This window comes from Leuresthes tenuis, unplaced genomic scaffold, assembly GCF_036924035.1.
Source record: "Leuresthes tenuis unplaced genomic scaffold, fLeuTen1.0.hap1 SCAF_13, whole genome shotgun sequence".
Taxonomy (NCBI): Eukaryota; Metazoa; Chordata; class Actinopteri; order Atheriniformes; family Atherinopsidae; genus Leuresthes; species Leuresthes tenuis.
Genome location: NW_027325367.1, coordinates 27,569,341 through 27,595,673, shown reverse-complemented (window position 1 = coordinate 27,595,673; position 26,333 = coordinate 27,569,341).

Below are 26,333 nucleotides of genomic sequence, written 5' to 3'. Positions count from 1 at the left end.
CACACTCGTAAATAAATTCTCAGCACTTTCTGACTACTCTATCAACTGGTCTAAGACCACAGTTCTGCCCATTAACTGTAGGGTCCATAATATACCTGCGATCACTTTACAGTCAGGAAATATTAGATATTTAGGCATAAACATTTCCTCCAGGCTCTCAGAGCTAACAAAGCTAAATTATGTGCAATTATTAAAGACAGTAGAGGACGATCTCTCGTTGGAAGTCCTTACCTATATCACTTATGGGGAGAGTTACATCCATTAAAATGATGATACTACCAAAAGTTAACTATTTGTTCTCAATGATCCCCATAAAACCATCTGCTACTTGGTTTAAGTCACTAGATTCATGCATCTCCAAATTTCTGTGGAAAAACAAACCACCACGTATTAGTTTAAAAACCCTACAGAAGACCAAGGACTGTGGTGGATTAGATTTACCTCATTTTCAGCACTATTCCTTAGCCAATAGGTTACAGTATATATCAAAATGGTTTAAACCTAGCCCAATAGATGAACCATGGATAAATATAGAACAAGCATTGTGTGATAATCTGGAAATCTCTGACCTGCCACTTATTAGTCAAAACGTAAAAAATCACAAATGTTTCAAAAGCATTAACATCATCACCTCTCTGAGAGCCTGGTGGGAATTTCTTAAAATAACAAAATCCTCACTTGTCCCGTGTAAGCTTACACCCATCTGGAACAATCCTCACATACTGCAAAACAAAAAAATGCTAAACTTTACTCTGTGGAAGATCAAAGGAATCAAACATCTGGAACATATAATCCAAAATGGAAATTTTATTTCATTTGATGAGCTCATATCACAACATGAGATAAGCAGCAATAATTTCCTAGAATATCAACAACTTAAGTCTATAATAACAAAGAAATATATCCTCCACCAACGAGACTTACAACTCCCGATTAGGGTAGCAGAATTTCTAAGCATCTGCACCCCAAAACTACTATCAAAAATATATAAATTATTGTCTAAGATAGATGACACAATGTCTCCTCCATCCTCAAAATGGGAGGCAGATTTATCCATCAGTTCTAGTCATAGCTTCTGGCCACAAATATGTTTGAACACCTTCAGAATGACTCGAAATCCTAATTTACAGCTCATACAATACAAAATCCTTCATAGAACACACTATACAGGACAAAGGATGTTCAGGATGGGTCTAACACACTCAAACATCTGATCACATTGCACAGATAACACACCTGATGATTATGCACACGCTTTGTGGTTTTGTGCGCCTGTCCAGAAGTTCTGGCTTGAAGTCTGTGAGGACCTATCAACATGGCTAAAGTGTAGCATCCCTGCATGCCCCACACTGTGCATACTGGGTGACTTAGACAACATCAACATGGAAATTAACTCAGCACACATGGTTCTCACAGTGTTATGTATCGCAAAGAAAACTATTCTCATGAACTGGAAAGCGAAAAACAATATGTGTATTAACCAGTTTAGAAATTTTCTTTTAGATTATATTAGCATGGAAACAATGTCTGCCTCCTCAAAACATCAATTGGCTGAATTTCATTCTCTCTGGTCCCCTCTGATTAGCTTTATCACATAGTGGTGGTGGTGGGTTGCTGTCCCGTCGCTCTGGGCGGTTGGGTGTGTGCTGGGGGGGGCTGTGTGGCTTCGGGCGTCTGGTGGTCTCTTGGGTGGTGGGGACCGGGTTGGTCATTGCTGGGGGGAACTGTGTGTCGGGCTTGGAGGGCAGTTTTGGGGGCTTGCGGGTGGGGCTGTCTTGCGGTGTGGGGCGGGGTCCCTTAGGGGCCTTGAGGTGGTGGCTGCTGGCTCTATGCCGGGTGGCCGGCCCGCTCTGGTGTGCGTGGTGGTGGTGGGCCTGGGCCCTGGGGGCTGGGCGCTCCAAGGTGTCCGCAGATGGTTGTTTTTTTTTCAGGGTGTTGGGGCGTGCGGTTGGGGGGGGGGGGGGGGGGGTGCTTTTCGCTTGGGTGATGGTGGGTCTCAGGCCTGGGCTGCTGCGACTGGTGTGACCGGGTGGTTTGTTTGTTTGTTTTTTGTTGTTGTTTGTTTGTTTTTTGTAGAGGTCCTCCAGGGTGGGGTTGGGTTGAGTAGGGTGGGGCGGGATGGGTACCTTCTGGGGGTAGAGTAGCTCCCGGAATATGGCCCCGAGCCTGGTGGACATCAGGCCCTCCTGCCCTGTGTTGGCTCCCAGGTAGCGGGGATGCCTATAGCAGCCAGTCCCTGGCTGCCCCCTCTGAGGGAGAGTAGCTCCCCCGGTGTATATCCCCATACCCCTCTCCCTTCTGGCTCCTGTACACAGCACACACTCACACATGAAGGGTTTTGGGGGCGTGTGTGTTCGGTGGTGTGTAGTGGATGGGGCCACGTAGGTGGTGCCCTTTTGTTGCACTTTGCAGTTCCCCGCCCCTGTGTTAGACATTACTACTTATCAAACACACTCACACACACACATTAGGTCTTGGGGGGTGGTTACACTGAGTGGCATCTGGTGGGCGGGGCTCTTTGGGTATGTAGGCTGCCCAGAGGGCTGCGCTCCCAGTTCTATAAGTTTGGCTGCCCCTCAATTTTAATTGCTCACTATTAGAAAATATTGAAGAGTCAGAAGGGTGGGGGGAGGGGTCTTCTTCGCACACCCCTGCTTCCTTGTTGCTGCTCGGGGCGGGAGGGGCCAGGAGGATTAATTAATTGTTCTGCTGGTTCGGGGTCTGTGGTGGCTGGGGGGCTGCTGGCCCCCTGGTGTGCCCGCTGCACTACACCCCAGTGGAGTCGAGGGAGGGAGGACGTGTGGATGTGTGGTAATGATTGGGCCTGGATCTGGGACTTGCTGTTGCCTGGCCTGCCTGTGCTTCTCCCGATGGGGGGGCAGCGTTGCCTCTCCCCGCTGCTCGCGACTTCACCCACCTGTGGGCACGTCTTGACTCCCAGGGCACTTGGCCAGGCGCTGACCCACTGTGTGGCTGTCTGGGGCGCTTGGCCCTCCTGGGTATTGGGTGGGGCCTCTGCCGGGGGGTTTGGGGGCGCTCGGGCTCCTGGGGCCCGGGTCCAGTGCACGGCCCATGTCTGGGCGGCTGGGGCCTGGCGGGGTCGGTGGGCTGTTGCCCCTGGCTCCCGGAGGGCTTCTGCCCTATGCTTATGGGGGCTCTTTCCGGGGGCTTCCTCTGCAGTCTTCTGGGTGGATGCGTGGTTGCCCCTGCGGTGGGCTTCCTGGGTTCTATGCTCTGTGGGGGCTGCTGGTGGCCTGGGTCTTGTGGCCCTCTCTGTCTGCTTCTGATTGCTTGGGGGGGCTGTGGATTGTGGCCCTGTACGCTTATACACTCATAACTAAGCACGGTTATCATGTAGGTCCTGTGCCATGGGTGTTGCATATTCTCACACACACACACACACATTCATTAGTCCAGTAGCATGGTCACTAAGCAGTTGTGTGTCATGTCGTCTCAGGTCATCTATATCCATAGCTGTGTTGTATGCGATTGCCACTTCTTGTGCTTGTTTTTCTTTGTTTGTGTGTTTGTTTTTTCTCTGCTTGTCTGCTTTCAGGTGCTCCTGGTGGCGCTAAGGCTGTATTCCCCTCAGAGGCCATGGATTGCTGTCTGTTTTGTTTTTTACAGGTGTAGCAGCTGGTTGTCTGGTTTTTGTTTCTATTTTTTTCTGTTTCCTCTTCTTTCCTCTTCTTCTTTCCTTGTCCCCCGGTTCGGTTAATTTCTATTACATGTCATATATTGTAAACAGAAATAAATAAATGGGCATCAAAGGGAGCTTTACATTTATAAAACTTCCCTTGGCAAAGCAAATCATTTTGGCATCAAAGGTATTCAGACTACAATTCTGCTGCCATAATGCTGAACAGGACAAGGGGAAAAAAAAAAAAAAGTAAAGAATACAGTTCTGCCGAAAGCCAGGGACTAGACCTGTTCTAAGTTCTATACTTTTTAAAAGGGGTGTGTTTATCAACTATGGAATTAGAAGATTTACAAAAATGGTCAAGTGCTAGATCTTCATCTGGGATTTTAACAGTGTCATGAGTATAACTATTCAACAGATCAGTTTAAAAAAAAGCCTGCTCATGGAGATGTTTCAGGATCTGGATACCAAGCGTGGACCTAATGTTTTCATTTTTGCAATTCTGATACAGGCTATTGAGCAGTGATAACTAACACCAAGTTCAGACACTGCGGATTTTCTACCTTTGATTTGTTAAGATTGAGCCAATCAGGCTTGAAGGATCTCTTAAGTTTGGTTTTGTAGGATCAGTAATTACCTGAGAAAGGTTGATATCGGTACACACCTTTTTTTAAATGATCAGAGGCAGAGTTCAACTTGTTTAAATTAAAATTGCCACACAGAGATTGGGTTTAGGCCACATGCACACAGAATGACATCAACAAATATAAGAAATATTAAACATTTACACATAGATTTTTGAATACATGTAGAGGAATGATACTTTGAAATGTGCTCATTGCGGAGTTATGATCAGTTGAGTAAGAAGGTTGAACTATTCTGGGAAAGAGGTTCTATTCCCAGCATCATGATGGACACTCCTGATATAGAAGGTTTCGCTAACGCATTGGAATTGTTTTACTATTTTCATATGCATGTGCAATGAAGAATTGCTTGCTGGTGATAAATGCAAAGAAGAACAGCTTACACATAGATGCTCACATATAGGCTGCTGAATGCAATGAAGACCTGCTTATCCAGTAAAGTTCAATGTCAATGTGTAATATTCAATTAGAGTTTGCAAAACAGTGAAGTTAAACAATGAATGGGTCCATAGTCGGTATGAGAAGACTACAGGAATATTTACCTGGGTGTACGTTCAAACAGAGATGAGAAAATTGCGATAAATAATTGCTTGTTTGTTTGTTAGTATGTATATGAATGTTATGTGTATAAACTGTGTTGAGTTATAGTTACTCAGTAGTGTCTCAGTGAAACAACCGACGGGGGAAGCCTTGCGGTGACAACAAAAGCAGTGTTTTACTGATCAGTCAAGTTGCTCCAGTGTACTCCATACAAACTGGTTGGCTACTGAAGGGATAGAAAAGCAAACAAGGAATTAGATGGGAAAAATACATGTTTTAACGGGACCCAGACAATATTAAATACTCAGACAGATGGGAGAAGAAGTGTAGTTTTGTATGAAATCACAAAATTATTACATAAAATTAGTGAAATCAATTGAAGAATGCCTTTCTGAAGAGCTGTTTACCACAGATGACCAGCTCTGCGACCAAGCACATTGTAGATCGCTTTACTGCCAAAATGATCTAATTTAATGGATTGGTTTAGACATGCATAACAGCATTTTAAGAACAAAGAGAGAAACAAAAAGAGACAACGCTTCATGGTGGAAGGTGATGTATAAATAACTGTGTATATGATGAAGGAGAGACCATTTGAGCAGCACAGCCATTTCGCAGCACAGGGACAGCAGTCCAAGTTAAAGGATCTCCCACGTGGTATCACCTGTCACACTGTGTCAAGGCATCAAAAGAAGAAAAAATCACCAAACTCAAGGACAAAGACACGAAGACTCCGGTGAACGAAGAGAGAGGACTGACAAATCAGAAATACAAAAGGATGCTGTAGTCTATTGGCTAAGGAATAGTGCTGAAAATTAGGTAAATCTAATCCACCACTGTCCTTGGTCTTCTGTAGGATTTTTAAACTAATACGTGGTGGTTTGTTTTTCCACAGAAATTTGGAGATGCATGAATCTAGTGACTTAAACCAAGTAGCAGATGGTTTTATGGGGATCGTTGAGAACAAATAGTTAACTTTTGGTAGTATCATCATTTTAATGGTTGTAACTCTCCCCATAAGTGATATAGGTAAGGACTTCCAACGAGAGAGATCGTCCTCTACTCTCTTTAATAATTGCACATAATTTAGCTTTGTTAGCTCTGAGAGCCTGGAGGAAATGTTTATGCCTAAATATCTAATATTTCCTGACTGTAAAGTGATCGCAGGTATATTCTGGACCCTACAGTTAATGGGCAGAACTGTGGTCTTAGACCAGTTGATAGAGTAGTCAGAAAGTGCTGAGAATTTATTTATGAGTGTGATTGTGTGAGTGAGAGACGTCTGTGAGTTCTGAAGGAAAAGTAATACATCATCAGCATAAAGACTTATTTTATGCTCAATACTTTGGGATTGGATGTCTTTGATATTTCTATCTTGTCTGATAGAAGCTGCTAAAGGTTTGATGAAAATAGCAAAAAGTGAGGGAGAAAGTGGGCAACCCTGTCTTATACCTCTCTGCAGACTGAAGCTTGGAGAAGTTTGATCATTTGTCCTGACACTTGCATTTGGGGAGCTATATAATATCCTTATCCGGTTGATGAAGTGTGACCCAAACCCAAATTTGTTTAATGCTGCGAATAAAAATTTCCAGTTCACTCCATCAAATGCTTTTTCTGCATCTAGAGAGTCGATTGTGGTTTCCAAGTTGTTGATGGTAGAATAGTCTATGAGATTGATGATCCGGTTTGTGAACGAACTGTTGTGCCTACTGCTCCTCAGCCTGTCAAATGAAACGTAGAATTTGAAACGTGACAAATGAACGAAGACCCAAGGAGTTGAGTCGTAAACAAATCAATACTTTTTCATGTGCGAGGACCCGTCAGCCGAGGAGTTGAGTCATGAACGAATCAATACTGTTTCCTGTGCGAGGACCCATCACCCGAGGAGTTGAGTCGTGAACGAATCAATACTGTTCCCTGTCCTGCTGACTGAGCTTATGAAGCTGCCGCCTGCCATGTGGTGAGTAAGGGTACTGCATGAAAATGAACGAATCACTCACTGAGACAACTCGTTACTCCCGAGTCATATAAAAAAATAGTTCATATCGAACGAATCGCTCACGAACGACACATCACTATCTATTTGACGAGTTATGCATGAATTCGGATTTTGCAATAAAATTAATTCCTTCTCTCAAACCAAGTTCAAACTGCTTTGTCCTTCATATTTATCTACTTCTAATCTAGTTTCAACAATAAACAACACTGTATTTTGTAGTATGAAAAAGAACCAGACCTAATTTTCAGCAATAAGCTTCTCTCGAGGAGATATGAAAGAATACAGATTTTGCTATAAAATGAAATCCTTCTATTAAACTTACTTAAAACGGTTTGTCCTTATTTCTTCACTTCTGATGAAGTTTCAACAATAAACAACAAACTTTGTATTATGAGAAAGAACCAGACTCATTCTTCAGGAATCCGAAAATAAGCTCTATTTTACAAGTTATGCACGAATTCGGATTCTCCTATAAAACGAATTCCTTAACTCAAACCAAGTTAAGACTGCTTTGTCCTTCATATTTATTCATGTCTAATCAAGTTTCAACGATAAACAACGTTGTACTTTGTAGAATGAGAAAGAACTTCTTCAGCAATAAGCATCTCTCGACATATGACGAAATACAGATTTTGCTATAAAATTAATTCCTTCTATCAGCCTGACTTAAAACTGTTTGTCCTCCTTATTTATCCACTTCAAATCAAGTTTCAACAATTAAAAAAAATTTGTAGTTTGAGAAAGAACAACTTAATCTTCAGCAATCAGTATAAAAAGAGGGTAAGAAAAGGTTTGAATATCTAACCAAACATAATCAAAAGCGGGAGCAAAGCTGTTCAACTGCAAATAGGTGTGAATGTCAGATCATAATTTTCTAAAAGCTGAAGAGAAAGGGTGAGAATGCCCGACTATACACCATCAAATGCGGTAGCGGAGTTGTTTGGCTGTGAGTAGGTGTGAATCTCCGACCATAATTGCTGAAAAATGTGTTAGAAAAGGTAAGAATGCCGGTCCATACATCATCAAAAGCGGGAGAGGTGGTGTTCGGCTGCAAGTAGGTGTGAATATCCAGCCATAATTACTCACAAACGGGTAAGAAAAGGTAGTATTTCCAGACCATACATGTTCAAAACAGGGAGCGGAGGTTGTTCAGCTGCAAGAAGGTGTGAATGTCCGACTAAAGTTTGTAAAAAGCGGGTAGGACAAGGTGAAAAAGCCTGACAATGTATGATCAAAAGAGGGAGCGGAGGTGTTCGGCTTTAAGAAGGTCTGAATGTCCAACCATAATTTGTAAAAACCGGGAAGAAAAGGCTCGAAAGCCCGACTATACACCATCAAAAGTGGGAGCGGAGGTGTTCAGCTGCAAGAAGGTCTGAATGTCCATCAATAATTGCGTTATATCATGAAAGAAAATGTTCGAATATCAAACCGCACATGATCATAAGAGAGGAGGTGATCAGCTGTAAGAAGGTGTGAATGTCCCTCCATAATTCCTGAAAAAAGGGTAGAAAAAGGTGCGAATGCCCAACCATACATTATCAAAAGCAGGTGTGAATGTCAGATCATAATTTGCAAAAAGCTGATGAGAAAGGATGAGAATGCCCGACTATACAACATCAAATGCGGGAGCGGAGGTGTTCGGCTCTGAGTAGGTGTGAATGTCCGATCATAATTGCTGAAAAATGTGTTAGAAAAGGTAAGAATGCCGGACCATATATCATCAAAAGCGGTAGAGGTGGTGTTCGGCTGCAAAAAGGTGTGAATGTTAAACTAAAGTTTGTAAAAAAGCGGGTAAGACAAGTGGCGAATGCTTGACAATGTATGATCAAAAGCAGGAGCGGAGGTGTTCAGCTGCAAGAAGGTCTAAATGTCCATCAATAATTGCTAGAAAACATGAAAGAAAATTTTCGAAAATCAAACCGCACATGATCATAAGTGGGAGAGGAGGTGTTCAGCTGCAAGAAAGTCTTAATGTCCACCGATAATTCCTGAAAAATGGATAAAAAAAGGGTGCGAATTTCCAACCATACATCATCAAAAACAGGAGTAGATGTGTTCGGCTACAAGTTTTGAATGTCCGACCATAGTTTGTAAAAGGCGGGTAAGAAAAGCTTCGAATGCCTTAACATACACCATCAAAAGAGGGAGCGGAGGTGTTCCGCTGTAAGAAGGTGTGAATGTCCGACCATAGTTGGTAAAAAGCGGGTAAGAAGAGGTGAAAATACCCGAGTGTACACAATCAAAAGAGGGAGCGGAGTTGTTCAGCTACAAGAAGGTGTGAAAGTCCAACCATGGTTTGAAAAAGCGGGTAAGAAAAGGTTCGTATGCCCGAATATATACCATCAAAAGCGGAAGCGGAGGTGTTCGGCTGCAAGAAGGTGTGAACGTCCAATAAAAGTTTGTAAAAAGCATTTAAAAGGTTCCAATATCCAACCAAACATAATCTAAAGCGGGAGCAGAGCTGTTCGACTGCAAGTAGGTGTGAATGTCAGATCATAATTTGCAAAAAGCTGATGAAAAACGGTGAGAATGCCCGACTATACACCATCAAAAGCAAGAGCGGAGGTGTTCAGCTGCAAGAAGGTCTGAATGTCCACCGATAATTACTGAAAAATGGTTAAGAAAAGGTGCGAATGCCCAACCATACATCATCAAAAGCAGGAGTGGAGTTGTTCGGCTACAAGAAGGTTTGAATGTCCGACCATAGTTTGTAAAAGGCGGGTAAGAAAAGCTTCGAATGCCTTAACATACACCATCAAAAGAGGGAGCGGAGGTGTTCCGCTTTTAAGAAGGTGTGAATGTCCGACCATAGTTGGTAAAAAGTGGATAAGAAGAGGTGAAAATACCCGAGTGTACACAATCAAAAGAGGGAGCGGAGTTGTTCAGCTACAAGAAGGTGTGAAAGTCCGACCATGGTTTGTAAAAAGCGGGTAAGAAAATGTTCGTATGCCCGAATATACACCATCAAAAGCGGAAGCGGAGGTGTTCGGCTGCAAGAAGGTGTGAATGTCCGACTATATTTGGTGAAAAGCAGGTGAAGCAAGGTCTGAATGCCCAACCTTACATCATCAAAAGCGAGATCAGAGGTGTTTGGCTGCAAGAAGGCCATAGTTTGCCAAAAGCGGGTAAGGTGCGAATGACCGACTAAATATCAACAAAAGTGGGGACGGAGGTCTTCGGATGCAGGTGGGTGTGAATATCCCACCATACTTATATGAGAGGAAGCTGTGAATGGCCGACCATAGTTTGCAAAACGCGGGTGAGAAAAGGTGCGAATGTCCAACCATACATGATCAAAACAAGAGTGGAGGTGTTTGGCTGCGAAAAGGTGTGAATGTCCACCCATAATTAATGAAAAGCGGGCAACAAGTAGGTTCGAATGCCCAACCATACATCATCAAAAGCAGGAGTGGATGTGTTCGGCTACAAGAAGGTTTGAATATCCGACCATAGTTTGTAAAAAGCGGGTAAGAAAAGGTTTGAATGCCCGAACATACACCATCAAAGGAGGGAGCGGAGGTGTTCCGCTGTAAGAAGGTGTGAATGTCCGACCATAGTTGTTAAAAAGCGGGTGAGAAAAGGTTAAAATACCCAACTGTATACAATCAATAGCGGGAAAGGATGTGTTCGGTTACAAGAAGGTGTGAAAGTCCGACCATGGTTTGTAAAAAGCGGGTAAGAAAAGGTGCCAATGCCCGACAATGTATAATCAAAAGAGGGAGCGAAGGTTTTCGGCTACAAGAAGGTTTGAATGTCCGACCATAGTTTGTAAAAAGCGGGTAAGAAAAGGTTCGAATGCCCGAAAATACACCATCAAAAGCGGGAGCGGAGGTGTTCCGCTGTAAGACGGTGTGAATGTCCAACCATAGATGGTAAAAAGCGGGTAAGAAAAGGTTAAAATACCCGACTGTACACAATCAATAGCGGGAGCGGAGTTGTTCGGCTACAAGAAGGTGTGAACGTCCGACCAAAGTTTGTAAAAAGCAGTTAAGAAAAGGTTAGATCGCCTTCAACAAAGAACACCATTGGACTTTGCAGTAGAAGAAGTTGAAATCGATCTAGATATTGATAAATATGAAGGACAAAGCAGTTTCCACTTGGTTTGAGTGAAGAAATTAATTTTATAGCAAAATCCGAAATCACGCATAACTCCTTCAAAGGAACGTATTGCTCAACCAAAGGGATGCTTCTTTCTCATTCAGGGTAATATGAGGAACTTTATGCTTGATACATTTTTAGACATGGATAACTATGAAGGACAAAGCAATTTTAAATTGGTTTGAGCAAAGCAATTAATTTTATAGGTAAATCCGAAATCGTGCAGAACTCATGAAAATAAGCTTATTCTCGGATTCCTGATCCTTCAGTGTTTCTCTTTCTTCTACTGCAACATCAAATGTTGTTCTTTGTTGAAGTCGATCTAGACATTGATAAATATGAAGGACAAAGCAGTTTTAACTTGGTTTGAGTGAAGGAATTAATTTTATACATAAAATCCCAAATCATGCAGAACGTATGAAAAGAAGCTTATTCTCGGATTCCTGATCCTTCAGTGTTAGTCTTTCTTCTACTGCAAAATACAATGTTGTTCTTTGTTGAAGTCGATCTAGACATTGATAAATATGAAGAACAAAGCGGTTTTAACATAGTTTGAGTGAAGGAAATCATTTTATAGCAAAATCCCAAATCATGTAGAACGTATGAAAAGAAGCTTATTCTCGGATTCCTGATCCTTCAGTGTTGCTCTTTCTTCTACTGCAAAATACAATGTTGTTCTTTGTTGAAGCCGATCTAGACATTGATAAATATGAAGTTAAAAGCAGTTTTAACATAGTTTGAGTGAAGGAATTCATTTTATACATAAAATCCCAAATCATGCAGAACATATGAAAATAAGCTTATTCTCGGATTCCTGAACCTTCAGTGTTGCTCTTTCTTCTACTGCAAAATACAATGTTGTTCTTTGTTGAAGTCGATCTAGACATTGATAAATATGAAGTTAAAAGTAGTTTTAACATAGTTTGAGTGAAGGAATTCATTTTATAGTAAAATCCGAAATCGTGCAGAACTCATGAAAATAAGCTTATTCTCGGATTCCTAAAACTTTTGATTTGCTCTTTCTTTTACTGCAAAGTACAACGTTGTTTTTTTTTTGTTTAAATCTATCTAGACAATGATAAATATGAACGTAAAAGCCGTTTTAACATAGTTTGAGTGAAGGAATTAATTTTATAGATAAAATCCCAAATCATGCAGAACTCCTCAAAAGGGGCTTATGGCTTAATCACAAGTGTGGTTCTTTCTCATCCAGGGTAATATGAGGAAGTTTATGATTGAAATATATGTAGAAATGGGTACATATGAAGGACAAAGCAGTTTTAACATAGTTTGAGTGAAGGAATTCCTTTTAAAACAAAATCCCAACAAATGCAGAACTCATGAAAAGCTTATTCTCGGAATCCTGAAACTTTAGATTTGCTCTTTCTTTTACTGCAAAGTACAACGTTGTTTTTTGTTGAAATCTATCTAGACATTGATAAATATGAACGTAAAAGCCGTTTTAACATAGTTTGAGTGAAGGAATTAATTTTATAGATAAAATCCCAAATCATGCAGAACTCCTCAAAAGGGGCTTATGGCTTAATCACAAGTGTGGTTCTTTCTCATCCAGGGTAATATGAGGAAGTTTATGATTGAAATATATGTAGAAATGGGTACATATGAAGGACAAAGCAGTTTTAACATAGTTTGAGTGAAGGAATTCCTTTTAAAACAAAATCCCAACAAATGCAGAACTCATGAAAAGCTTATTCTCGGAATCCTGAAACTTTAGATTTGCTCTTTCTTTTACTGCAAAGTACAACGTTGTTTTTTGTTGAAATCTATCTAGACATTGATAAATACCGGCCGAACGTCTCTGCTGCCGCTTTTGACAATTTATGGTTTGGCATTCTTACCTTTTCTTACCCGCTTTTTACAAATTTTGATCTGACATTCACACCTTCTCTCCCGCTTATGATCATGAGCGGTTTGACATTCGAAAATTTTCTTTCATGTTTTCTAGCAATTACTGATGGACATTCAGACCTTCTTGCAGCCGAACACCTCCACTCCCGCTTTTGATGGTGTATATTCGGGCATACAAAACTTTTCTTACCCGCTTTTTACAAACCATGGTCGGACATTCACACTTTGTTGCTGAACTACTCCGCTCCCTCTTTTGATTGTGTACAGTCGGGTATTTTCACCTTTTCTTACCAGCTTTTTACCAACTACGGTCGGACGTTCACACCTTCTTACAGCGGAACACCTCCGCTCCCTCTTTTGATGGTGTATGTTCAGGCATTCGAACCTTTTCTTACCCGCCTTTTACAAACTATGCTCGGACATTCAAACCTTCTTGTATCCAAACACATCCCCTCCTGCTTTTGATGATGTATGGTTGGGCTTTCGCACCTTTTCTTAACCATTTTTCAGTAATTATTGGTGGACATTCAGACCTTCTTGCAGCTGAACACCTCCGCTCCCGCTTTTGATAGTGTATAGTCAGGCTTTCGAGCCTTTTCGTCCCTGGTTTTTACAAATTATGGTTGGACATTCAGACCTTACAGCCGAAAACCTCCGCTCCCTCTTTTGATCATACATTGTCGGGCATTCGCACCTTGTCTTACCCGCTTTTTATAAACTTTAGTCGGACATCCACACCTTCTTGCAGCTGAACCACCTCCTCTCCCTGTTTTGATCATGTATGGTCTGGCAATACTACCTTTTCTTATCAGTTTGTGAGTAATTATGGTTTGACATTCACACCTACTCACAGCCGAACAACTCCACTCCCGCATTTGATGGTGTATAGTCGGGCATTCTTACCCTTTCTCATTAGCTTTTTGCAAATTATGATCTGACATTCACACCTACCTGCAGTCGAACAGCTCTGCTCCCGCTTTTGATTATGTTTGGTTCGATATTCGAACCTTTTCTTAACTGCTTTTTACAAACTTTGGTTGGACGTTCACGTCTTCTTGAAGCCAAACAACTCCGCTTCCGCTTATGATGGTTTATATTCGGGCACACGAACCTTTTCTTACCCGCTTTTTACAAACCATGGTCGGACTTTCACACCTTCCTGTAGCTGAACAACTCCGCTCCCTCTTTTGATTGTGTACAGTCGGGAATTTTAATCTTTTCTTACCCACTTTTTACCATCTATGGTCGGACATTCACACCTTCTTACAGCGGAACACCTCCGCTCCCTCTTTTGATGGTGTATGTTCGAGCATTCGAACCTTTTCTTACCCACCTTTTACAAACTATAGTCGAACATTCAAACCTTCTTGTATCCAAACACATCCCCTCCTGCTTTTGATGATGTATGGTTGGGCATTCGCACCTTTTCTTACCCATTTTTCAGTAATTATTGGTGGACATTCAGACCTTCTTGCAGCTGAATAACTCCGCTCCCGCTTTTGATGGTGTATAGTCGGGCTTTCGAGCCTTTTCTTCCCTGGTTTTTACAAATTATGGTTGGACATTCAGACCTTGCAGCCGAAAACCTCCGCTCCCTCTTTTGATCATACATTGTCGGGCATTCGCACCTTGTCTTACCCGCTTTTTATAAACTTTAGTCGGACATTCACACCTTCTTGCAGCTGAACCACCTCTGCTCCCTGTTTTGATCATGTATGGTCTGGCAATACTACCTTTTCTTACCCGTTTGTGAGTAATTATGGTTTGACATTCACACCTACTCACAGCCGAACAACTCCACTCCCGCATTTGATGGTGTATAGTCGGGCATTCTCACCCTTTCTCATTAGCTTTTTGCAAATTATGATCTGACATTCACACCTACTTGCAGTCGAACAGCTCTGCTCCCGCTTTTGATTATGTTTGGTTCGATATTCAAACCTTTTCTTAACTGCTTTTTACAAACTTTGGTTGGACGTTCACGTCTTCTTGAAGCCAAACAACTCCGCTTCCGCTTATGATGGTTTATATTCGGGCATACGAACCTTTTCTTACCTGCTTTTTACAAACCATGGTCGGACTTTCACACCTTCCTGTAGCTGAACAACTCCGCTCCCTCTTTTGATTGTGTACAGTCGGGAATTTTAATCTTTTCTTACCCACTTTTTACCAACTATGGTCGGACATTCACACCTACTTGCAGCCGAACACCACTTCTCCCGCTTTTGATGATGTATGGTCCGGCATTCTAGTCTTTTCTAACACATTTTTTAGTAATTATGGGTGGACATTAACACCTGCTTGCAGCTGAACAACTCTTCTCCCGCTTATGATCATATTCAGTTTGACATTCGAAAATTTTCTTTCATGTTTTCTAGAAATTATTGGTGGACATTCAGACCTTCTTGCAGCTGAACACCTCCGCTCCCGCTTTTGATAGTGTATAGTCGGGCTTTCGAGCCTTTTCGTCCCCGGTTTTTACAAATTATGGTTGGACATTCAGACCTTGCAGCCGAAAACCTCCGCTCCCTCTTTTGATCATACATTGTCGGGCATTCGCACCATGTCTTACCCGCTTTTTATAAACTTTAGTCGGACATTCACACCTTCTTGCAGCTGAACCACCTCCGCTCCCTGTTTTGATCATGTATGGTCTGGCAATACTACCTTTTCTTACGCGTTTGTGAGTAATTATGGTTTGACATTCACACCTACTCAAAGCCGAAGAACTCCACTCCCGCATTTGATGGTGTATAGTCGGGCATTCTCACCCTTTCTCATCAACTTTTTTGCAAATTATGATCTGACATTCACACCTACTTGCAGTCGAACAGCTCTGCTCCCGCTTTTGATTATGTTTGGTTGAATATTCTAACCTTTTCTTAACTGCTTTTTACAAACTTTGGTCGGATGTTCACGTCTTCTTGAAGCCGAACACCTCCGCTTCCGCTTTTGATGGTTTATATTCGGGCATTCGCACCTTGTCTTACCCGCTTTTTACAAACTTTAGTCGAACATTCACACCTTTTTGCAGCCGAACACCACCTCTCCCGCTTTTGATGATTTATGGTCCAGCATTCTTACCTTTTCTAACACATTTTTCAGCAATTATGATCGGACATTCACACCTACTCAGAGCCGAACACCTCCGCTCCCGCATTTGATGTTGTATAGTCGGGCATTCTCATCCTTTCTCATCAGCTTTTTGCAAATTATGATCTGACATTCACACCTGCTTTTGATAATGTATGGTTGGGCATTCGCACCTTTTTCTACCCATTTTTCAGGAATTATGGAGGGACATTCACACCTTCTTACAGCTGAACACCTCCTCTCCCGCTTATGATCATGTGCGGTTTGATATTCAAACATTTTCTTTCATGATATAACGCAAAATATTGATGGGCATTCAGACCTTCTTGCAGCTGAACACCTCCGCTCCCACTTTTGATGGTGTATAGTCGGGCTTTCGAGCCTTTTCTTCCCGGTTTTTACAAATTATGGTTGGACATTCAGACCTTCTTAAAGCCGAACACCTCCGCTCCCTCTTTTGATGGTGTATATTCGGGCATACAAAACTTTTCTTACCCGCTTTTTACAAACCATGGTCGGACATTCACACTTTGTTGCTGAACTACTCCGCTCCCGCTTTTGATGATGTATGGACCGGCATTCTAACCTTTTCTAACACATTTTTCAGCAATTATGGTTGGAGATTCACACCTACTCACAGCCGAACAACTCCGCTACCGCATTTGATGGTGTATAGTCGGGCATTCTCACCCTTTCTCTTCAGCTTTTTGAAAATTATGATCTGACATTCACACCTATTTGCAGTCGAACAGCTCTGCTCCCGCTTTTGATTATGTTTGGTTAGATATTAAAACCTTTTCTTAACTGCTTTTTACAAACTTTGGTCGGACGTTCACACCTTCTTGCAGCCGAACACCTCCGCTTCCGCTTTCGATGGTGTATATTCGGGCATACAAACCTTTTTTTACCCGCTTTTTACAAACCATGGTCTAACTTTCACACCTTCTTGTAGCTGAACAACTCCGCTCCCTCTTTTGATTGTGTACAGTCGGGAATTTTAATCTTTTCTTACCCACTTTTTACCAACTATGGTCGGACATTCACACCTTCTTACAGCGGAACGCCTCCGCTCCCTCTTTTGATGGTGTATGTTCGGGCATTCGAACCTTTTCTTACCCGCCTTTTACAAACTATGCTCGGACATTCAAAACTTGTAGCCGAACACATCCACTCCTGCTTTTGATGATGTATGGTTGGGCATTCGCACCCTTTTTTTATCCATTTTTTAGGAATTATCGGTGGACATTCAGACTTTCTTGCAGCCGAAAACCACCGCTCCCTCTTTTGATGGTGTATAGTCGGGCTTTCGAGCCTTTTCTTCCCCGGTTTTTAAAAATTATGGTTGGACATTCAGACCTTGCAGCCGAAAACCTCCGCTCCCGCTTTTGATCATACATTGGTGCGCATTCGCACCTTGTCTTACCCGCTTTTTACAAACTTTGGTCAGACATTCACACCTTGCAGCTGAACCACCTCCGCTCCCTGTTTTGATAATGTATGGTCTGGCAATACTACCTTTTCTTACCCGTTTGTGAGTAATTATGGCTGGACATTCACACCTACTTGCAGCCGAACACCACCTCTCCCGCTCTTGATGATGTATTGTCCGGCATTCTAGTCTTTGCTAACACATTTTTCAGCAATTATGGTTGGAGATTCACACCTACTCACAGACGAACACCTCTGCTCCCACATTTGATTGTGTTTAGTCGGGCATTCTCACCCTTTCTCATCAGCTTTTTGCAAATAATGATCTGACATTCACACCTACTTGCAGTCGAACAGCTCTGCTCCCGCTTTTGATTATGTTTGGTTGGATATTCGAAACTTTTCTTAACTGCTTTTTACAAACTTTGGTCGGACGTTCACACCTTCTTGCAGCCGAACACCTCCTCTTCCACTTTTGATGGTATATATTTGGGCATTCGAACCTTTTCTTACACGCCTTTTACAAACCATGGTCGGACTTTCACACCTTCTTGTAGCCGAACAACTCCGCTCCCGCTATTGATTGTGTACAGTTGGGTATTTTAACCTTTTCTTACCCGCTTTTTACCAACTATGGTCCGACATTCACACCTTCTTGCAGCCGAACACCTCCTCTTCCGCTTTTGATGGTGTATATTCGGGCATACGAACCTTTTCTTACCAGCTTTTTACAAACCATGGTCGGACTTTCACACCTTCTTGTAGCTGAACAACTCCGCTCCCTCTTTTGATTGTGTACAGTCAGGTATTTTAACCTTTTCTTACCCGCTTTTTACCAACTATGGTCGGACATTCACACCGTCTTACATCGGAACAGCTCCGCTCCCTCTTTTGATGGTGTATGTTCGGGCATTCGAACCTTTTCTTACCCGCTTTTTACAAACTATGGTCGGACATTCAAACCTTCTTGTAGCCGAACACATCCACTCCTGCTTTTGATGATGCATGGTTGGGCATTCGCACCTTTTCTTACCCATTTTTCAGTAATTATGGTTGGACACTCACACCTTCTTGCAGCTGCACACCTCCTCTCCCGCTTATGATCATGTGCGGTTTGATATTCGAAAATTCTCTTTCATGTTTTCTAGCAATTATTGTTGGACATTCAGACCTTCTTGCAGCTGCACACCTCCTCTCCCGCTTATGATCATGTGCGGTTTGATATTCGAAAATTCTCTTTCATGTTTTCTAGCAATTATTGTTGGACATTCAGACCTTCTTGCAGCTGAACACCTCCTCCCCCACTTTTGTTGATGGTGTATAATCGGTCATGCGCACCTTACCCGCTTTTGGCAAACTATGGCCTTCTTGCAGCCAAACACCTCTGATCTCGCTTTTGATGATGTAAGGTTGGGTATTCAGACCTTGCTTCACCTGCTTTTCACCAAATATAGTCGGACATTCACACCTTCTTGCAGCCGAACACTTCCGCTTCACCTTTTAGTGTTCTATGGGTTATTCACACCTTTTTTTTCACCGCATTTTATAGATTATGGTTGGAAATTCTCACCCACTCTCATCCGAAGACCTCTCCTCCCACTTTTGTTAATATATAGTCGGGCATTCGAACCTTTTCTTACCCGCTTTTTACAAATTATGGTCGAACATTCACACCTACTTGCAGCCGAATACTTCCGCTCCACCTTTTAGTGATGTATGGTTGGCATTTGCACCTTTTCTTACCCTCTTTTTATACTGATTGCTGAAGATTAAGTTGTTCTTTCTCAAACTACAAAATTTTTTTAATTGTTGAAACTTGATTTGAAGTGGATAAATAAGGAGGACAAACAGTTTTAAGTCAGGCTGATAGAAGGAATTAATTTTATAGCAAAATCTGTATTTCGTCATATGTCGAGAGATGCTTAGTGCTGAAGAAGTTCTTTCTCATTCTACAAAGTACAACGTTGTTTATCATTGAAACTTGATTAGACATGAATAAATATGAAGGACAAAGCAGTCTTAACTTGGTTTGAGTTAAGGAATTCGTTTTATAGGAGAATCCGAATTCGTGCATAACTCGTAAAATAGAGCTTATTTTCGGATTCCTGAAGAATGAGTCTGGTTCTTTCTCATAATACAAAGTTTGTTGTTTATTGTTGAAACTTCATCAGAAGTGAAGAAATAAGGACAAACCGTTTTAAGTAAGTTTGATAGAAGGATTTCATTTTATAGCAAAATCTGTATTCTTTCATATCTCCTCGAGAGAAGCTTATTGCTGAAAATTAGGTCTGGTTCTTTTTCATACTACAAAATACAGTGTTGTTTATTGTTGAAACTAGATTAGAAGTAGATAAATATGAAGGACAAAGCAGTTTGAACTTGGTTTGAGAGAAGGAATTAATTTTATTGCAAAATCCGAATTCATGCATAACTCGTCAAATAGATAGTGATGTGTCGTTCGTGAGCGATTCGTTCGATATGAACTAATTTTTTATATGACTCAGGAGTAACGAGTTGTCTCAGTGAGTGATTCGTTCATTTTCATGCAGTACCCTTACTCACCACATGGCAGGCGGCAGCTTCATAAGCTCAGTCAGCAGGACAGGGAACAGTATTGATTCGTTCACGACTCAACTCCTCGGGTGACGGGTCCTCGCACAGGAAACAGTATTGATTCGTTCATGACTCAACTCCTCGGCTGACGGGTCCTCGCACAGGAAAAAGTATTGATTTGTTTACGACTCAACTCCTTGGGTCTTCGTTCATTTGTCACGTTTCAAATTCTACGTTTCATTTGACAGGCTGAAGAGCAGTAGGCACAACAGTTCGTTCACAAACCGGATCATTAATCTCATAGACTATTCTACCATCAACAACTTGGAAACCACAATCGACTCTCTAGATGCAGAAAAAGCATTTGATGGAGTGAACTGGAAATTTTTATTCGCAGCATTAAACAAATTTGGGTTTGGGTCACACTTCATCAACCGGATAAGGATATTATATAGCTCCCCAAATGCAAGTGTCAGGACAAATGATCAAACTTCTCCAAGCTTCAGTCTGCAGAGAGGTATAAGACAGGGTTGCCCACTTTCTCCCTCACTTTTTGCTATTTTCATCAAACCTTTAGCAGCTTCTATCAGACAAGATAGAAATATCAAAGACATCCAATCCCAAAGTATTGAGCATAAAATAAGTCTTTATGCTGATGATGTATTACTTTTCCTTCAGAACTCACAGACGTCTCTCACTCACACAATCACACTCATAAATAAATTCTCAGCACTTTCTGACTACTCTATCAACTGGTCTAAGACCACAGTTCTGCCCATTAACTGTAGGGTCCAGAATATACCTGCGATCACTTTACAGTCAGGAAATATTAGATATTTAGGCATAAACATTTCCTCCAGGCTCTCAGAGCTAACAAAGCTAAATTATGTGCAATTATTAAAGAGAGTAGAGGACGATCTCTCTCGTTGGAAGTCCTTACCTATATCACTTATGGGGAGAGTTACAACCATTAAAATGATGATACTACCAAAAGTTAACTATTTGTTCTCAACGATCCCCATAAAACCATCTGCTACTTGGTTTAAGTCACTAGATTCATGCATCTCCAAATTTCTGTGGAAAAACAAACCACCACGTATTAGTTTAAAAATCCTACAGAAGACCAAGGACAGTGGTGGATTAGATTTACCTAATTTTCAGCACTATTCCTTAGCCAATAGGCTACAGCATCCTTTTGTATTTCTTATTCCTCTCTCTTCGTTCACCGGAGTCTTCGTGTCTTTGTCCTTGAGTTTGGTGATTTTTTCTTCTTTTGATGCCTTGACACAGTGTGACAGGTGATACCACGTGGGAGATCCTTTAATTTGGACTGCTGTCCCTGTGCTGCGAAATGGCTGTGCTGCTCAATTGGTCTCTCCTTCATCATATACACAGTTATTTATACATCACCTTCCACCATGAAGCGTTGTCTCTTTTTGTTTCTCTCTTTGTTCTTAAAATGCTGTTATGCATGTCTAAACCAATCCATTAAATTAGATCATTTTGGCAGTAAAGCGATCTACAATGTGCTTGGTCGCAGAGCTGCTCATCTGTGGTAAACAGCTCTTCAGAAAGGCATTCTTCAATTGATTTCACTAATTTTATGTAATAATTTTGTGATTTCATACAAAACTACACTTCTTCTCCCATCTGTCTGAGTATTTAATATTGTCTGGGTCCCGTTAAAACATGTATTTTTCCCATCTAATTCCTTGTTTGCTTTAAAACAAGTATTCCCCATTTTCTATCCCTTCAGTAGTTAACCAGTTTGTATGGAGTACACCGGAGCAACTTGACTGATCAGTAAAACACTGCTTTTGTTGTCACCGCAAGGCTTCCCCCGTCGGTTGTTTCACTGAGACACTACTGAGTAACTATAACTCAACACAGTTTATACACATAACATTCATATAAATACTAACAAACAAACAAACAATTATTTATCGCAATTTTCTCATCTCTGTTTGAACGTACACCCAGGTAAATATTCCTGTAGTCTTCTCATACCGACTATGGACCCATTCATTGTTTAACTTCACTGTTTTGCAAATTCTAATTGAATATTACACATTGACATTGAACTTTACTGGATAAGCAGGTCTTCATTGCATTCAGCAGCCTATATGTGAGCATCTATGTGTAAGCTGTTCTTCTTTGCATTTATCACCAGCAAGCAATTCTTCATTGCACATGCATATGAAAATAGTAAAACAATTCCAATGCGTTAGCGAAACCTTCTATATCAGGAGTGTCCATCATGATGCTGGGAATAGAACCTCTTTCCCAGAATAGTTCAACCTTCTTACTCAACTGATCATAACTCCGCAATGAGCACATTTCAAAGTATCATTCCTCTACATGTATTCAAAAATCTATGTGTAAATGTTTAATATTTCTTATATTTGTTGATGTCATTCTGTGTGCATGTGGCCTAAACCCAATCTCTGTGTGGCAATTTTAATTTAAACAAGTTGAACTCTGCCTCTGATCATTTAAAAAAAGGTGTGTACCGATATCAACCTTTCTCAGGTAATTACTGATCCTACAAAACCAAACTTAAGAGATCCTTCAAGGTTGTCCCTGATTGGCTCAATCTTAACAAATCAAAGGTAGAAAATCCGCAGTGTCTGAACTTGGTGTTAGTTATCACTGCTCAATAGCCTGTATCAGAATTGCAAAAATGAAAATATTAGGTCCACGCCTGGTATCCAGATCCTGAAACATCTCCATGAGCAGGCTTTTTTTTAAACTGATCTGTTGAATAGTTATACTCATGACACTGTTAAAATCCCAGAAGAAGATCTAGCACTTGACCATTTTTGCAAATCTTCTAATTCCATAGTTGATAAACACACCCCTTTTAAAAAGTATAGAACTTAGAACAGGTCTAGTCCCTGGCTTTTGGCAGAACTGTCTTCTTTACTTTTTTTTTTTTTTTTTCCCTTGTCCTGTTCAGCATTATGGCAGCAGAATTGTAGTCTGAATACCTTTGATGCCAAAATGATTTGCTTTCCCAAGGGAAGTTTTATAAATGTAAAGCTCCCTTTGATGCCCATTTATTTATTTCTGTTTACAATATATGACATGTAATAGAACTGAACCGGACCGGGGGACAAGGAAAGAAGAAGAGGAAAGAAGAGGAAACAGAACAAAAATAGAAACAAAAACCAGACAACCAGCTGCTACACCTGTAAAAAACTAAACAGACAGCAATCCATGGCCTCTGAGGGGAATACAGCCTTAGCGCCACCAGGAGCACCTGAAAGCAGACAAGCAGAGAAAAAACAAACACACAAACAAAGAAAAACAAGCACAAGAAGTGGCAATCGCATACAACACAGCTGTGGATATAGATGACCTGAGACGACATGATAATACATCAACTGCTTAGTGACCATGCTACTGGACTAATGAATGTGTGTGTGTGTGTGTGTGTGAGAACATGCAACACCCATGGCACAGGACCTACATGATAACCAAGCTTAGTTATGAGTGTATAAGCGTATAGGGCCACAATCCACAGCCCCCCCAAGCAATCAGAAGCAGACAGAGAGGGCCCCACAGAGCACAGAACCCAGGAAGCCCACCGCAGGGGCAACCACGCATCCACCCAGAAGACTGCAGAGGAAGCCCCCGGAAAGAGCCCCCATAAGCATAGGACAGAGGCCCTCCGGGAGCCAGGGGCAACAGCCCACCGATCCCGCCAGGCCCCAGCCGCCCAGACATGAGCCGTGCACTGGAACCGGGCCCCAGGAGCCCGAGCACCCCCAAACCCCCCGGCAGAGGCCCCACCCAATACCCAGGAGGGCCAAGCGCCCCAGACAGCCACACAGTGGGTCAGCGCCTGCCCCAGCGCCCCTGGCCAAGTGCCCTGGGAGTCAAGACGTGCCCACAGGTGGGTGAAGTCGCGAGCAGCGGGGAGAGGCAACGCTGCCCCCCCATCGGGAGAAGCACAGGCAGGCCAGGCGACAGCAAGTCCCAGATCCAGGCCCAATCATTACCACACATCCACACGTCCTCCCTCCCTCGACTCCACTGGGGTGTAGTGCAGCGGGCACACCAGGGGGCCAGCAGCCCCCCAGCCACCACAGACCCCGAACCAGCAGAACAATTAATTAATCCTCCTGGCCCCTCCCGCCCCGAGCAGCAACAAGGAAGCAGGGGTGTGCGAAGAAGACCCCTCCCCCCACCCTTCTGGCTCTTCAATATTTTCTAATAGTGAGCAATTAAAATTGAGGGGCAGCCAAACTTATAGAACTGGGAGCGCAGCCCTCTGGGCAGCCTACATACCCAAAGAGCCCCGCCCACCTGATGCCACTCAGTGTAACCACCCCCCAAGACCTAATGTGTGTGTGTGAGTGTGTTTGATAAGTAGTAATGTCTAACACAGGGGCGGGGAACTGCAAAGTGCAACATAAGGGCACCACCTACGTGGCCCGATCCACTACACACCACCGAACACACACGCCCCCAAAACCCTTCATGTGTGAGTGTGTGCTGTGTACAGGAGCCAGAAGGGAGAGGGGTATGGGGATATACACCGGGGGAGCTACTCTCCCCCAGAGAGGGCAGCCAGGGACTGGCTGCAATAGGCATCCCCGCTACCTGGGAGCCAACACAGGGCAGGAGGGCCTGATGTCCACCAGGCTCGGGGCCTGCAGCGACCATATTCCGGGAGCTACTCTACCCCCAGAAGGTACCCATCCCGCCCCACCCCACTCAACCCAACCCCACCCTGGAGGACCTCTACAAAAAACAAACAAACAACAACAAAAAACAATCAAACAAACCACCCGGTCACACCAGTCGCAGCAGCCCAGGCCTGAGACCCACCATCACCCAAGCGAAAAGCACCCCCCCCCACCGCACGCCCCAACACCCTGAAAAAAAAACAACCATCTGCGGACACCTTGGAGTGCCCAGCCCCCAGGGCCCAGGCCCAGCACCACCACGCACGCCAGAGCGGCCCGGCCACCCGGCATAGAGCCAGCAGCCACCACCTCAACACCGCCCGCCCCACACCGCAAGACAGCCCCACCCGCAAGCCCCCAAAACTGCCCTCCAAGCCCGACACACAGTCCCCCCCAGCAATGACCAACCCGGTCCCCACCACCCGAGAGACCACCAGACGCCCGAAGCCACACAGCCCCCCCCAGCACACACCCAACCGCCCAGAGCGACGGGACAGCAACCCACCACCACCACTATGTGATAAAGCTAATCAGAGGGGACCAGAGAGAATGAAATTCAGCCAATTGATGTTTTGAGGAGGCAGACATTGTTTCCATGCTAATATAATCTAAAAGAAAATTTCTAAACTGGTTAATACACATATTGTTTTTCGCTTTCCAGTTCATGAGAATAGTTTTCTTTGCGATACATAACACTGTGAGAACCATGTGTGCTGAGTTCATTTCCATGTTGATGTTGTCTAAGTCACCCAGTATGCACAGTGTGGGGCATGCAGGGATGCTACACTTTAGCCATGTTGATAGGTCCTCACAGACTTCAAGCCAGAACTTCTGGACAGGCGCACAAAACCACAAAGCGTGTGCATAATCATCAGGTGTGTTATCTGTGCAATGTGAGCAGATGTTTGAGTGTGTTAGACCCATCCTGAACATCCTTTGTCCTGTATAGTGTGTTCTATGAAGGATTTTGTATTGTATGAGCTGTAAATTAGGATTTCGAGTCATTCTGAAGGTGTTCAAACATATTTGTGGCCAGAAGCTATGACTAGAACTGATGGATAAATCTGCCTCCCATTTTGAGGATGGAAGAGACATTGTGTCATCTATCTTAGACAATAATTTATATATTTTTGATAGTAGTTTTGGGGTGCAGATGCTTAGAAATTCTTCTACCCTAGACGGGAGTTGTAAGTCTGGTTGGTGGAGGATATATTTCTTTGTTATTATAGACTTAAGTTGTTGATATTCTAGGAATTTATTGCTGCTTATCTCATGTTGTGATATGAGCTCATCAAATGAAATAAAATTTCCATTTTGGATTATATGTTCCTGATGTTTGATTCCTTTGATCTTCCACAGAGGAAAGTTTAGCATTTTTTTGTTTTGCAGTATGTGAGGATTGTTCCAGATGGGTGTAAGCTTACACGGGACAAGTGAGGACTTTGTTATTTTAAGAAATTCCAACCAGGCTGTCAGTGAGGTGATGATGTTAATGCTTTTGAAACATTTGTGATTTTTTACGTTTTGACTAATAAGTGGCAGGTCAGAGATTTCCAGATTATCACACAATGCTTGTTCTATATTTATCCATGGTTCATCTGTTGGGCTAGGTTTAAACCATTTTGATATATACTGTAACCTATTGGCTAAGGAATAGTGCTGAAAATGAGGTAAATCTAATCCACCACTTTCCTTGATTTTCTGTAGGGTTTTTAAACTAATACGTGGTGGTTTGTTTTTCCACAGAAATTTGGAGATGCATGAATCTAGTGACTTAA